Source organism: Acanthochromis polyacanthus, chromosome 22 (genome assembly GCF_021347895.1).
Source record: "Acanthochromis polyacanthus isolate Apoly-LR-REF ecotype Palm Island chromosome 22, KAUST_Apoly_ChrSc, whole genome shotgun sequence".
NCBI classification, from domain to species: Eukaryota; Metazoa; Chordata; class Actinopteri; family Pomacentridae; genus Acanthochromis; species Acanthochromis polyacanthus.
The window spans coordinates 28,503,112-28,518,758 of NC_067134.1; the positions used below are offsets into that span (position 1 = coordinate 28,503,112).

A 15,647-nucleotide genomic window follows, 5' to 3' on the forward strand; every position below is an offset into this window, starting at 1 on the left:
GAAAGATGGACAAAAATAGAAAACTTAAAACTGTTTTTACTATTTCACACCAACGTTCCAACAAAAACAGTGTTAAACATGAGAGAATAAAAACCGTATTGGCAACAGAAGTAATAAAAAAGAGAAGCTGTAACTGTGGTACATCACTGTGATGCAGAACATGCAGAACCAAAGCAAAGCCAACCCGAAGAAGAAGCTCAAAACCACAAAAACTACAGGAGTGCAATCAGCTCCACACTTTGAGTTGCTCAGCGTTAAACAGCTGATTTGTCCTCTTAAAGTCATCTAATGTTCTAATAATTTACTGTACAGAGTCTAGACTGACATCATGAAACTCCCAGAAACCTCTACCGTGATTCAGACGGAGATCGTTTGATCTGCAGCCCAGAGGTCCAGTTCTACTCCAGATCTTTGTGTTTTCTATCATTAAAGCCCACTACCATGTGATGAGAGCTGACATGTTCCTGCTGAGATGATGTTTTCGTGCACGTTAGCGTCCCAGAGTCTGATTCTGATCCATTAGTTGGCAGAATAAACCTGATTCACCCCCTCCCTGCAGACGTGATGGAACAGAGCTCTGATCAGATGCTGCATTATTCTGGAGATGCAGCTTTGATTTTCTCTCCGTTTGAAAGCAGGAATTTGTTGATTTGGCCTCAGAGTGGCCTGCAGCTCTTCCTCTCTGAGCAGGTGAAGACGGCGGCTTTGATTTGACAGTAAAGTTCCTCCTCATGGTCCTGGTGTCACATCAGACTGATCCAGGAGCTAACGTGAACACAAACATCTTCAGAAGCGTCTGTCCTGCTCAGTTTGTTAGTCTGAGTACCAAAGAAAGCAGTTTCATCTTTAGGAGGGCCTTCACTCATTTATCTGGAACTAATCTGGAGTTTTTACAGATTTACACGATTAACTGAAGCGCAGTTTCATCTCTGATTTTAACAGAACGTTCAAAAATGTCCCTGACTTCTGTTTTTGATCTTTTTACTGTTCTGACTTTTTTTTTTAATGATTTCATAAATGTTTTCTTTTGTTTTTCTTTTAATAATCATCATCCTCTGTTCTTAATGTCCTTGTAAAGCACTTTGAATCGCCTGGTTGTTGAAATGTGCTATATAAATAAATTTGCCTTGCCTTGCCTGAAAATCTACATGAGCCTCATGGTTTTTACTGAACTCATTGTTTTACAGCTTCACTGAGTTTAGAAAGAAACTGGGCTTTTGTTGCTTTGAGGCTGATTTGTGAATAAATCTTATAACAAAACATCCCAATCATCCATGAACTGGATGACTGACTTTAACAACACGTTTAATAAAATATGAACCATTTTTTGTCTCTTATTGATCTAAAACACACACGATCATCTGATCTAATCTGACGCTTCTGGACTGTAATCCACACAGTCACTGAAAGAAGAATCACGTTGATTTCTCAGTTCATGGTCGTTTTTTAAAAAAAGCAAATAAAAAGAAAAAAGAAGCGGTAATCGACTGTTCAATGTGTCGATTCAACTGTTTGTATCATGATCACATGTCGGTTAAATCAAGTCCTCTGAGCCCAAAAGTTCAGCTCAGACCTTCAGTCCTCCGATTGTTTTCACATAGGAACACGAATTATCTGCAGAAGAACACGTTAAATTACAGCATGAATGATAAAGACCAACCAGTAAATACAGCATCAGTACTAATGTTCAGAACCAACGATGGCGTTCAGCCAATTAATCATTAATTAACAGCTCCTAGAAACGTCTTTAGCTGCTGATCTGTACAACAGTTTGGTCAAAAAACAATCGAAAGAAACACCAAACCACAAACTGATGAATCCTGGGGATTTCAGGATGCTTTGATTCATGAGAGTAATGGTCTGATTATTATGGTCTGATTTCCATACAGTCAGCTGTGGCTGTTTGTGGTCGTCAGAGGATGAACCTGCTGCTTTCACCATCCAGTCTTCTCTCACCACAGTCAAGATTTTCCTCGTCGGACGTTTGATAAGCTTTCATCTGGAGCCATTTCCAACCTGCACAAAACACATTTATCTATAATGTCACCCAGAAGAAACCCTTTGGAACGGTGAGTGAAGCTCATTCAGATGGAAAACGGCTCTAACAGCTGTAACCTCGTTCACGGTCACAATTAAAACCAAATTAAAGTTTTTTCAGCCACATTAAAATTGAAATCTGCAGAAAAACACACTGAAGTTCAGCTCCAGTGAACATCAGCAGATGACGGCAGTTTGTGAGTGGACCTCTGTTTGCTGATATGGAAGTTCTCCTCTGGTTGATCTTCTGAGTCACAAACAAGAGTTTTATTACCAAGCAGTGATCTAATGAAGCCTCATCATTAATGCTTGTTGGATGAGATTTGGCACAGCTTCAGTCTGCTGTAGAGGAATGTCAGCAGAAATCTGGAATGTGAGTCCAGTCCTGACGTCACTCTGCTGGGTCCAGATGAGGAAGAACACGGAGCTTCTTCAGACTGCCGTCTCCTGATCCTCTCTCTGGATCATCTGGTAATGCTGCCTGTTCTCCAGATAGGCGGCCAGTTCAGCGTCCTGAGCCTTCTCAGCTCTGTTCTTAGGAGTATCACCCTGTTAAAGAAACACAGCAACACACAGACAGAGATTATTTCAACTCCTTGGGGTCTGGTCTTTCTTCTCTTCCACTGCCACCCACATTTAGCTCACAGCACTAACAGGCAGAATCAAACTTTTAGGTTCAGGCATGAAAACACAAACATTTACATGAAAGAGCTTGGATGTGATGGGAGAAGTTCTAGAAGACGGGATCAGCTATCTCTGCTGTAGATCTAAACCAGTCTGAAGTGGTGAACAGGTACAACAAGTGTTAACTATCACCCATTTCCAGCAACCATCACTCCTGTGTTCTAATGCTACATTGTGTTAGCTAATGGTGCTGAAAGGCTCACTGATGGTTAGAAAACCCTTGTTCAGTTATGTTAGCACATGGATAAAAGTGGGAGTTTTACTGGAAAACATGGAATTGTCTGGATGAACCCCAAACTGTAGAACGGTAAAAGAAGCCACCAACTGAAGACCCATTGTGCGAAACTCTTCAACCGTTTTACCAAATACTCTACGATCCAGTTGATCCAAATCTGGATCTCATCATCTAAAAGGTCATTTCACATCAAACTGAGAACTTTTTGGTCCTTAAAATATGTCATTTGGATTGAGATTGGCTCAGCAAAAGTCCATGGTGACCCCTCCATGGATGTGGCAACTGCACCGTCCATCCATTTATCCATCCATCCATCTATCCCTCTATCTATCCATTTATCCATCCATCCATCCATTTATCCATCCATCCATCCCTCTATCTATCCATTTATCCATCCGTCCATTTATCCATCCATCCATCCATTTATCCATCCATCCATCCCTCTATCTATCCATTTATCCATCCGTCCATTTATCCATCCATCCATCCATTCATCCATTTATCCATTCATCCATTTATCCATCCATCCATTTATCCATCCATCCATTTATCCATCCATTTATCCATCCATCCATTTATCCATCCATCCATCCATTTATCCATCCATCCATTTATCCATCCATCCATTTATCCATCCATTTATCCATCCATCCGTCCATTTATTTATCTATCCATCCATGCTAATCCTCATTAGAGTCATGAGGGATGGGGAGGCTGCACATAGAGACAAACATTCACACCTACAGACAGTTTAGAATCACCAGTTAACCTCAGCATGTTTGTGGACTGTGGGAGGAAGCTGGAGAACCTGGAGAAAAGCCACACATGTACAGGAGAACATGGAGAATCCATGCAGAAAGATCCCAGGAAGGCCGGGACACAAACCAGGGATCTTCTAGCTGTGAGGTGACAGAACTAACCACTGATCCACTGCAACTGCATTACAACAACCTTAAATGGTAAATTACTAATAAACACTGCATATATGGAATGAAATCCACAGATCAGTTGGAATAAACCAAACATCTTCAGGTCTTTAGTGTCTGTAACTGTCTGAGTGTACGTCCACTATCTATCCATACCTTCCCTGTTGGCACACCTACAAGGTAAGGTTCAAACACATTGCCATCCATCAGTGGTCTGAATGAAGCTCTCTGTCAGCGTGAACCCCAGAATATCTGGACTGCATGAGACTCATCTACACCTTTAGAATTGATTAATAACAGAGTTTGAACTAAAATAGTCACTGCCAGACTTTGGGTCTTCCTTCAACGGTCTCCAGACACAGCAGGAAGTGCTACTTTCTCCAGAATCCTGAGCTGTTTGTCCACAGTTTAATCACTGACATGGTGCTGGATCCTGGAAACCTTCACAGCAGCTCCATGTGGGCTGATGCAGTCTGATTTCCAAGTTCTCATTGGTGATATGGACCTCATGAATTAGCCACTAATGTTCCTCTGGTTTGGTAAACAGCCAATCAGCAGCATGTTGTTCATTCAGTCCAGCGTCCTGATCGTCTAAAAGAACCACGTCTAACAGGCTTTTATTCCACTCTTACTCCCACTTCCCTCCCCCTCTTGGTGCTGGACGCTGTGTTTTTTTTCTCATTAGGCTCCGGCTGGTGTGTCTAAATGTGTGTGATGGAGAGTTTACAGGACAGATGATGCTTCTGTTGATGACTTCCTCCATTTTTCCATTTCCCTGTAATTGAAAAGTGCTTGCATTGTTTCCGACTGATAAAAATGAGATAATGAGAAAAAGCTGAATTTGAAATGAAATAAACAACACGTGTCCTTGAGAGGACGAACACAGAAACAGAAACATCCTGAATGGTTGTTTATGGAGGGGATTCACACCCAAACGCTGATTACTGGATCCATCTTCTGACTGTGACAGTTTCCTCGTGTTAAACATAAATCTGTTTAAGCTTGTTGTGGTTATTATCTGCAGTGCATTTGTCTTTCGGGCTCGACCAGATTTGGGGAAAAAGAGAAAAAAAGGAGACGAGCTTCATTTGAATCGCAGAGAGTCACCACAGCTCTATGTGAAGGTTTCTATGAACCATCAGGAGGAGAGTCTGAGAGCTGAGAGCAGAGATTCAGAGACCAAACAAAGCCGTTTACGCTGAATGTCAGAATCAGTCTTTGCTTCTCCAGTCATCTTTCCACTCGCTGCGCTCTGTTTTCTGTCTGCATCCTCCTTCCTCTGAATCTGGGTCACTGCTGAGTCCAGCCAGTTAAGAGCTTTTCTACACAGTTCAAACCTCCGTGGAAAACTAAACAAGATGCATATTTGACACACACATACACACACAGAGTTTATATATTTATATAAATGCACCAGGAGACGGTAACAATGGTGGTGTTATTTTGTTATATTCTGAGCTGTGATTGTGTCGAGCAGCCGTCATTGTGAAGCCAAAAGCAGCTTCAGAGGAAAATGGTTGTAGTTGGAAGACAAACGCCAGGCTGAGGTCTATTCACAGAGCTAAACATCTCACGTTTATCTCCAGACCACTCCTACATGTAGGGTCTGATGGTTCCACACCCACATGGTGCCTGATCTTTCAACCCTTCAACAAGAGGTTTCTCATTGAAATGTATTTTCAAGGATAATTCCAGTTTATTTCAACATGTTTCTCATTAATGAGGCGACTGAGCCTCTATGGGCTGCTGGAGAGATTCAAGGAAATTAAAACTCACACAGAACAGCGTCCATCAAGGTTAGCTCTCCACAGCTTTACAAGTGAACTCATTTTAACGTGATTCCAAAAGCTTTTCTCTGACCGGCACTGAAAAAAGAACGTAGAACTACCTATTTAAGCTAACGGCATCGGGGCAACAAACATGACTACACCTGTAGCCACGGACGCTGGAGGTAGAAAAGCTGCCATCACTGAAACAAAACTGAGTACATCTGTGATTTCCAACCAGCCTAACAGCAGAAATAGATTATAAACTGAGCTGTGATCACCACAACCTGCCTTGTTCTGAAGATATCTGTAGATCTGCATGTTTGCATCACGGACAAACTGATAGATCTGAGACTGAACCAAGATGGAAAGAAATACAGGAGGAATCAGTAGAAACAGTTCTAGCAGTCATTATGATGTACAGAAGGAGTCATAGTTCCACTAATCAGGAGGTCTAGAAGGAGTCATAGTACCACTAATCAGGAGGTCCAGAAGGAGTCATAGTTCCACTAATCAGGAGGTCTAGAAGGAGTCATAGTACCACTAATCAGGAGGTCCAGAAGGAGTCATAGTTCCACTAATCAGGAGGTCTAGAAGGAGTCATAGTTCCACTAATTAGGAGGTCTAGAAGGAGTCATAGTACCACTAATTAGGAGGTCTAGAAGGAGTCATAGTACCACTAATCAGGAGGTCCAGAAGGAGTCATAGTTCCACTAATCAGGAGGTCCAGAAGGAGTCATAGTTCCACTAATCAGGAGGTCCAGAAGGAGTCATAGTTCCACTAATCAGGAGGTCCAGAAGGAGTCATAGTACCACTAATCAGGAGGTCCAGAAGGAGTCATAGTTCCACTAATCAGGAGGTCTAGAAGGAGTCATAGTACCACTAATTAGGAGGTCTAGAAGGAGTCATAGTTCCACTAATCAGGAGGTCCAGAAGGAGTCATAGTTCCACTAATCAGGAGGTCCAGAAGGAGTCATAGTTCCACTAATCAGGAGGTCTAGAAGGAGTCATAGTACCACTAATCAGGAGGTCCAGAAGGAGTCATAGTTCCACTAATCAGGAGGTCTAGAAGGAGTCATAGTTCCACTAATCAGGAGGTCCAGAAGGAGTCATAGTTCCACTAATCAGGAGGTCCAGAAGGAGTCATAGAACCACTAATCAGGAGGTCCAGAAGGAGTCATAGTTCCACTAATCAGGAGGTCCAGAAGGAGTCATAGAACCACTAATCAGGAGGTCCAGAAGGAGTCATAGTTCCACTAATCAGGAGGTCCAGAAGGAGTCATAGTTCCACTAATCAGGAGGTCCAGAAGGAGTCATAGTTCCACTAATCAGGAGGTCCAGAAGGAGTCATAGTTCCACTAATCAGGAGGTCCAGAAGGAGTCTTAGTAGCTTAGTGACTTCCAGCACCCACTGGCTGACCTTATATTGTGTAAATAATAATGCAATCATTACCTTTATATTTCCTGTGTTATTTAATTGACATTACCTGGCAGAAATTAGTTTTTACTTTGACAAAGAGGAATCTTTTTTGTAAATTCTTGCCAAAAAAAGCCAAATTAAATTTGAATGTTGAAAAAGAATAAAAGTGGAAAACTTCCACAGTCTGTGAGTATTTCTTCTAGACTCTACATGAAGAATTAAAGTGTTCATAACCTCAGTGGAGGACGTGAGGAGCTACACCAGAATGAAACCTTGCAGACAGAAATGTCATTAAGATGCCAGAGTGTAGAGAATTGTTGATTTGCACATTATAAGGATAATACTAATATACCATTAGCTAAACCTGCTTATCCTTCAGAGACTAGGATGCATGTTTGGACTGTCGGTGGAGGAAACCCAAGAAGGAACCTTAAGGATCCCCCAAGGACAAAACTAGACGAGCCAACAGATTATTTAAACGGGATGAACACCAGAGTGAGCTACGGATAACGGAAAATATGGTCTGTGAGGATGGAAATGATCTCTATGTCCTGATCCTTTATCTGAAAACCTGACTCATACAGAGAGTTAGTGTCCCATAAATTAAATATTCTGGGAACATGAGATCTGGAACAAACCAAGGTTGCCTAATTATTCTAATATTGCATTTGATTTGAAAAGAGTCAGCGTTGCAGAACAAAGTCTGGACTCTCTGGGGTCTGATCCGGGAAAACAGGAACATAATGTTTATTTTTAAACTTTCTTTTCAGTTGGAAAACATATAAATAGCAGCTAGAAAATGGGACTTTTACACACAAATCATGCCAGGAAACAAAAACTGTAACTGTGTGTTGAGTATCTGATGTTGGTTTGTATTATGGGTGGCTGTGGATCAGGTGGTAGAGTGGGTCATCCAATGATCGAAGGGTCGGCGGTTCGATTCCCGCTCTCGCCTAGTCATGTGCTGTTGTGTCCTTGGGCAAGACACTTAACCCAACTTGCCTCCAGTGCTCTTCACTGGTGTATGAATGCGTGTGAATGTTGGTGGTGGTCGGAGGGGCCGTAGGCGCGGATTGGCAGCCACGCTTCCGTCCGCCCCAGAGTGAGAATGTGTGAGCGTATGGTTGAATGGAAGCAATTGTTGTATAAGCGCTTTGAGTACTCTGATGAGTAGTAAAGCGCTATATAAGAGCGAGTCCATTCATATTCTGAACTGGTCCAGCTGGTTTCTGGTCGTCTACTCAGGTAAATGTTCTTCTGTGTTTCCAGAACCTACCTGTAGGTCTGTCTTCATGAGCGATGCTCCAGCTTCCACCAGGTAATGACAGATGGTTCTGAGACACAGAGACGCAGCTCGATGAAGAACCGTCTCCCCGCTGGTGGAGAGACAGAAGGACAGACAGAGTGATTGAGCTGCAGATTTATTTCATGTCTTCTGGGAGTCCAGCATCATTTAGGATCAGCACCCCGCTGCTCGAGCTGGTTTCTTATGTTTATTCTCTTTAAACTCTGGCAGAACATACAGAACATCATCAAAGCCGCCTACAGTCACAGAACTAACATTAGAGGGTTATCAGCTGTATTCTACAGAATGCTCATCAAAAAATGTGATCATCAGAATAATGCTGAAACACAAAGATTAGATATTTAAATGCCTCCTAGTTCCTGTATTTCTGCTTTAACGTGTGATTTGCTGACTTACTGCTGCTTCTCTGTGGCGTCCAGCAGGTCACTGGGAGCTGAAAAAAGATGAAAGGAGGTTAGAGAGGACCGTCCAGTATCAGATATTCACCCTACCAGCCATGTTTGCTGCTTTTCTGAGGACTCAGATGGAGCCGGGTCTGTTTTAGCTGTGAACTACATCATTAATTCTCCTTATCCCTGTGTCTGTGTCGAGTCTCAGTCATCCAGGTCACTATAAACTTTTACTTTTTTGGTTTTGAAGATGTTTCACCTCTTATCCAAGAGTTCTGTGGGTTTATTCTCACCTCCTGATCACACGAATCGCAACCCACTAACAACACAAGACTAACATGAGTGAAGGTCTGAGAAACTACCTGGGGAGGCAATTAGATATTAAACAAGAAAAGCACTCAGAGAGCAGTCCTCCAAGGACGTTCAGTCGGTTCCGACAGATGAAATATTCAAAAACTTTGTGGCAGAAATCACTACAGAATGTCTCCATTTAATATAGATGTACCCACAAACAGTACAGATGTGTGTTCTGTGTGTGTACGTTATGAACGGATACCAGATCACATGACATAAATATGCGGCGGGCGGCTCAGAAACACCCCCACAGTTCAATCAGTTGTTCCTTGGATCATTTCTGATGGATAAGTCCTGATAAGTCCTCAGAGGGGGATTTGTAGTAGGATCACAATCAGCTGATGTAGTGTTCACTGGTTGCCATGGTTACAGTGACACCGTGCTGCTATCTGACAATGATACAGAAATCTGTAACCAATCCGTGGATCCAGACTATAATGACAAAAACGAGACACAAAATGACAAAAAAAGACACAAAATGACAAAAACGAGACACAAAGTGACAAAAGTGGGATCACAATCACGTGTCAAATGATCACTGCCAGAATCTAATCACTTGGTCCTTGTGTCATTTCTTATCTTCCCTGAAGATTTCATCCAAATCCACTGGCCTGTTTTTGAGTAATGTTGCTGACGGACGGACGGACGGACACCGATCGTCACATAACTCCACCGTTCTTTGGCAGACTAATGAGCATGATGTGAATGGTGGATAAACTGCTTGGGGAGGGATCTCAGGACTGCATTATAGGTACCTGATAAGTGGGGGAGGTTGAAATGGAACATTCATGGTCTAACAGCCATCAGTCACTTCTAATCAGTCCTCAGATCCCTCCCCAGTAAGTTTATCCTTTACTACCTGGAGTCATGGGAGTCCTGGACGGTGAGATGAAGTAACTGGGACTCCTGACCAGTTAGAACCAGAGAAACCTCTTGGATGAGTGGTGAAACATGTTTAAACAAAAGAAGAGGCTCAGTTTCCTTTTACTGAAACACTTCCTGACCAAAGTCTAATCAAGAATTCTTCATCTTAAACAACTTCCTGTTGTGTTTTTAGATGCTACCAGGTGGTTTATAACAACAGATTGTTTCAGAATAAAATCCTCTGATACTGGTATGAATGCTATAATTCTCAGTCGATGCTAGCCTGCTGTCGTTACCGTTGTCCAGGATGTAGCGAACCGTCTCTTTGCTTCCTGTAGTGACCGCATGGTGTAGCAAGCTGCACCCTGATTGGTCCAGCACTGCGAGATCCGCCCCCTTCTGGTGCAGCTCCTGCAGCTGTCAGTAAAAACAGGGTTTCAGTCAACTTTAAACGACAACAAGACACAACTTGTGGCAAAGTTTCCATCGAATTTCACAAATATCATCATAAAAGTTCTTCCTCCTGACAGAAGACCTGATGGAGCTGAAGACCTGATGGAGCTGAAGACCTGATGGAGCTGAAGACATGACGGAGCTGAAGACCTGAAGAAGCTAAAGAACTGAAGGAGCTGAAGACCTGATGGAGCTGAAGACCTGACGGAGCTGAAGACCTGACAGAGCTAAAGACCTGACACAGCTAAAGACATGCCGGAGCTGAAGACCTGACGGAGCTGAAGACCTGACAGAGCTAAAGACCTGACAGAGCTAAAGACCTGACAGAGCTGAAGACATGCCGGAGCTGAAGACCTGACGGAGCTGAAGACCTGACGGAGCTGAAGACCTGAAGAAGCTAAAGAACTGAAGGAGCTGAAGACCTGATGGAGCTGAAGACCTGACGGAGCTGAAGACCTGACAGAGCTAAAGACCTGACAGAGCTAAAGACATGCCGGAGCTGAAGACCTGACGGAGCTGAAGACCTGACAGAGCTAAAGACCTGACAGAGCTAAAGGCCTGACAGAGCTAAAGACATGCCGGAGCTGAAGACCTGACGGAGCTGAAGACCTGAAGAAGCTAAAGAACTGAAGGAGCTGAAGACCTGATGGAGCTGAAGACCTGACAGAGCTAAAGACATGCCGGAGCTGAAGACCTGACGGAGCTGAAGACCTGAAGAAGCTAAAGAACTGAAGGAGCTGAAGACCTGACAGAGCTAAAGACCTGACAGAGCTAAAGACATGCCGGAGCTGAAGACCTGACGGAGCTGAAGACCTGACAGAGCTAAAGACCTGACAGAGCTAAAGACCTGACAGAGCTGAAGACATGCCGGAGCTGAAGACCTGACGGAGCTGAAGACCTGAAGAAGCTAAAGAACTGAAGGAGCTGAAGACCTGATGGAGCTGAAGACCTGACAGAGCTAAAGACCTGACACAGCTAAAGACATGCCGGAGCTGAAGACCTGACGGAGCTGAAGACCTGAAGAAGCTAAAGAACTGAAGGAGCTGAAGACCTGATGGAGCTGAAGACCTGACGGAGCTGAAGACCTGACAGAGCTAAAGACCTGACAGAGCTAAAGACATGCCGGAGCTGAAGACCTGACGGAGCTGAAGACCTGACAGAGCTAAAGACCTGACAGAGCTAAAGGCCTGACAGAGCTAAAGACATGCCGGAGCTGAAGACCTGACGGAGCTGAAGACCTGAAGAAGCTAAAGAACTGAAGGAGCTGAAGACCTGATGGAGCTGAAGACCTGACAGAGCTAAAGACATGCCGGAGCTGAAGACCTGACGGAGCTGAAGACCTGAAGAAGCTAAAGAACTGAAGGAGCTGAAGACCTGACAGAGCTAAAGACCTGACAGAGCTAAAGACATGCCGGAGCTGAAGACCTGACGGAGCTGAAGACCTGACAGAGCTAAAGACCTGACAGAGCTAAAGACCTGACAGAGCTGAAGACATGCCGGAGCTGAAGACCTGACGGAGCTGAAGACCTGAAGAAGCTAAAGAACTGAAGGAGCTGAAGACCTGATGGAGCTGAAGACCTGACAGAGCTAAAGACCTGACACAGCTAAAGACATGCCGGAGCTGAAGACCTGACGGAGCTGAAGACCTGACAGAGCTAAAGACCTGACAGAGCTAAAGACCTGACAGAGCTGAAGACATGCCGGAGCTGAAGACCTGACGGAGCTGAAGACCTGACGGAGCTGAAGACCTGAAGAAGCTAAAGAACTGAAGGAGCTGAAGACCTGATGGAGCTGAAGACCTGACGGAGCTGAAGACCTGACAGAGCTAAAGACCTGACAGAGCTAAAGACATGCCGGAGCTGAAGACCTGACGGAGCTGAAGACCTGACAGAGCTAAAGACCTGACAGAGCTAAAGACCTGACAGAGCTGAAGACATGCCGGAGCTGAAGACCTGACGGAGCTGAAGACCTGACGGAGCTGAAGACCTGAAGAAGCTAAAGAACTGAAGGAGCTGAAGACCTGATGGAGCTGAAGACCTGACGGAGCTGAAGACCTGACAGAGCTAAAGACCTGACAGAGCTAAAGACATGCCGGAGCTGAAGACCTGACGGAGCTGAAGACCTGACAGAGCTAAAGACCTGACAGAGCTAAAGACCTGACAGAGCTAAAGACATGCCGGAGCTGAAGACCTGACGGAGCTGAAGACCTGAAGAAGCTAAAGAACTGAAGGAGCTGAAGACCTGATGGAGCTGAAGACCTGACAGAGCTAAAGACATGCCGGAGCTGAAGACCTGACGGAGCTGAAGACCTGAAGAAGCTAAAGAACTGAAGGAGCTGAAGACCTGATGGAGCTGAAGACCTGACAGAGCTAAAGACATGACGGAGCTGAAGACCTGACGGAGCTGAAGACCTGAAGAAGCTAAAGAACTGAAGGAGCTGAAGACCTGATGGAGCTGAAGACCTGACAGAGCTAAAGACATGCCGGAGCTGAAGACCTGACGGAGCTGAAGACCTGACGGAGCTGAAGACCTGACAGAGCTAAAGACCTGACAGAGCTAAAGACCTGACAGAGCTAAAGACATGCCGTAGCTGAAGACCTGACGGAGCTGAAGACCTGAAGAAGCTAAAGAACTGAAGGAGCTGAAGACCTGATGGAGCTGAAGACCTGACAGAGCTAAAGACATGCCGGAGCTGAAGACCTGACGGAGCTGAAGACCTGAAGAAGCTAAAGAACTGAAGGAGCTGAAGACCTGATGGAGCTGAAGACCTGATGGAGCTGAAGACCTGACAGAGCTAAAGACATGACGGAGCTGAAGACCTGACGGAGCTGAAGACCTGAAGAAGCTAAAGAACTGAAGGAGCTGAAGACCTGATGGAGCTGAAGACCTGACAGAGCTAAAGACATGCCGGAGCTGAAGACCTGACGGAGCTGAAGACCTGAAGAAGCTAAAGAACTGAAGGAGCTGAAGACCTGACGGAGCTGAAGACCTGACAGAGCTAAAGACATGCCGGAGCTGAAGACCTGACGGAGCTGAAGACCTGACAGAGCTAAAGACCTGACAGAGCTAAAGACATGCCGGAGCTGAAGACCTGACGGAGCTGAAGACCTGAAGAAGCTAAAGAACTGAAGGAGCTGAAGACCTGATGGAGCTGAAGACCTGACAGAGCTAAAGACATGACGGAGCTGAAGACCTGACGGAGCTGAAGACCTGACAGAGCTAAAGACCTGACAGAGCTAAAGACATGCCGGAGCTGAAGACCTGACGGAGCTGAAGACCTGACGGAGCCGAAGACTTGGACGTTTGGTTGTTTTTATCTTTTTTAGATCATCCCCAGCATTTGGTCCACTCTGCTATTACTGGAATAAACCTTAATCTGCATCTTTAAAGCAGCTTTACTCAGTGTAATAACGGGTCACTTCCTGAAGGTTATACTGCCAGTTTGAGGTGTTTCCATGGTAACCCAGCAGCATCATTTCCTCTTCCTGACACCAGACAGACCCGTCAGCTCATCAGACTCCGTTTCCATCTCTAAACCTCAGACTGAAGAGGAACAGATGCTGAGCTGCTCTGGGCGCCGTCCACCATTGTTTATTATCAGCAGCACATAATGAACAATGTATTATGGGATGTTCACGCTGGCGTAATGTGCAGTCTAGCATAGAGTCGTATTTCCCAGGTGCCGGGTTCAGACTAAGGTTTAAGACAATCTAAAAACATCTCACATCCTCTTCTGTTGTTCTAAACATCATGATTGTGTGTTTGTTTGAAAATCACCAAACACTCTAAACTATAAAATATAAAAACAGCTGAAACTAAAGTCTTGCTCCTCTGTGGAAACACAATAATAACGGCTACACAACTCAAACATGTCTTTGGTGTCGTGGAACAAAGTTATAAACTAAACAGAAAACTAAATTCAGATTTTCTTGCTTATTTAATTTACAGATATTTCTCCAGTGCCCTCAGTCATTACTAGAAAGAATATTATCTCTCCATACCAAAGGCTCCTTACTGCTAACGTTTTAATGACCTCCATAAATGCTGGGTTTTTCACTACTTTACACATAGAGCTGTTTCACCATGCTGAATGGATCTTCAACACATTTATTTATATTTATTTATTTAACCTTTATTTTACCAGGTGAGTTAGTTGAGAACAAGTTCTCATTTTCGATAACGACCTGGATTCCTGGATTCATCTAAGGTTCCTGCTCCTCTGTCTAAATTTTCCAGCCAAGCAGCAGAAACGTTCCTGTATATCTGTCACTAGAGTGTTTGTGTCAGTCGAGTCTATCTCAACTTCACGCTTCTACCGAAGAGTTCAACATTTCTAGTTTTTCACAGAATCTGTTGATTGTTTTTGGTAAACTTTTGAATAACACATGAAGTAATTTTGATGAAACTACATGAGTTTAAGCTGAGGTTTGGGTAATTTTCTCGACAGAACCACATAAATGAGTGGAAATGACAGTCAGAGACCTGGAAGTCAATCAGTTCTCTGTTTTTACGGTTTCTAGCTCTGATAAATGGTGTAATTTTAGTTAAAAAAAAGTCAACATGCTTTATGCTGGAGTTCAGAGGTGATGATTTAAATTGTCCAATGGAGCCTCAAGCCTTGAAACCAAACTCCATCTGTAGATGAAGATTCACACATTAGTTTCAGAAACCATCTCTTACCTTCTTCAGGTCCTTGTTCTTCACGCATTCGATCAACATTTCTGTCAGGAGGAAGAAACAGGAAGTGGAGAGATTAAAACAGACAGTCTCAGAACTCCAATAACTGAAGAATAAAAACAGGGATTCAACAGTAGTTTGTTTGTTTTGGATCTAGATGTGTCTGATCTGTGGTTTCTGGCCTCACTGGCTGGATTCTGTCTGTCCTCACCCTGACTGGGCGAGGCAGATGGTCGTCCTCCCTGAGCCTGGTTCTGCTGCTGGTTTCTAACTGCTAAAAGGGAGGTTTTTTTTCTTCTGTCACCACAGAGTCATTCAAAGGGAATCTGTTGAGGTATGTTGGGTTTTTCTCAATAAAATATTGTAATATTGTCAGAAGAACCCTGAGATGATTGATGATGTGAACTGGCACGATATGAATAAAACTGAAGTAAACTGACCTCAGTGCACCAACAGAAGTGTTTTATATCTACTGCATTTTACCAGCTGAGTTATATTTGCAGCCATTCTCAGGTATTGTCATGTTTTCAAATGG

General features: G+C 43.9%; 1 protein-coding gene and 1 long non-coding RNA gene across 4 annotated transcripts in view; one reads left to right on the top strand and one right to left on the bottom strand.

Annotated features, from left to right (window-relative positions):
• The first annotated feature begins 6,101 nt into the window (after positions 1–6,101).
• Positions 6,102–15,647, top strand: part of LOC127532177 (uncharacterized) — a 30,308-nt gene continuing 20,762 nt past the window's right edge. For 2 of the 3 annotated variants that reach the window (XR_007939542.1, XR_007939543.1), the window contains exons 1-3: positions 6,102–6,236; positions 6,305–6,440; positions 6,543–6,746. This is a non-coding gene — a long non-coding RNA (uncharacterized LOC127532177). Of the gene's footprint in view, positions 6,237–6,304; positions 6,441–6,542; positions 6,781–6,814; positions 6,871–15,647 lie in introns of those variants that run through there. The other variant, XR_007939545.1, reaches the window with a different exon arrangement.
• LOC110957775 (diacylglycerol kinase zeta-like) overlaps positions 11,640–15,647 on the bottom strand; it is a 107,460-nt gene continuing 103,452 nt past the window's right edge. Inside the window, 3 exon segments of the mRNA XM_051943298.1 lie at positions 11,640–12,897; positions 13,459–13,594; positions 13,629–15,156. The gene's annotated coding sequence lies outside the window, so the exon portion shown is untranslated.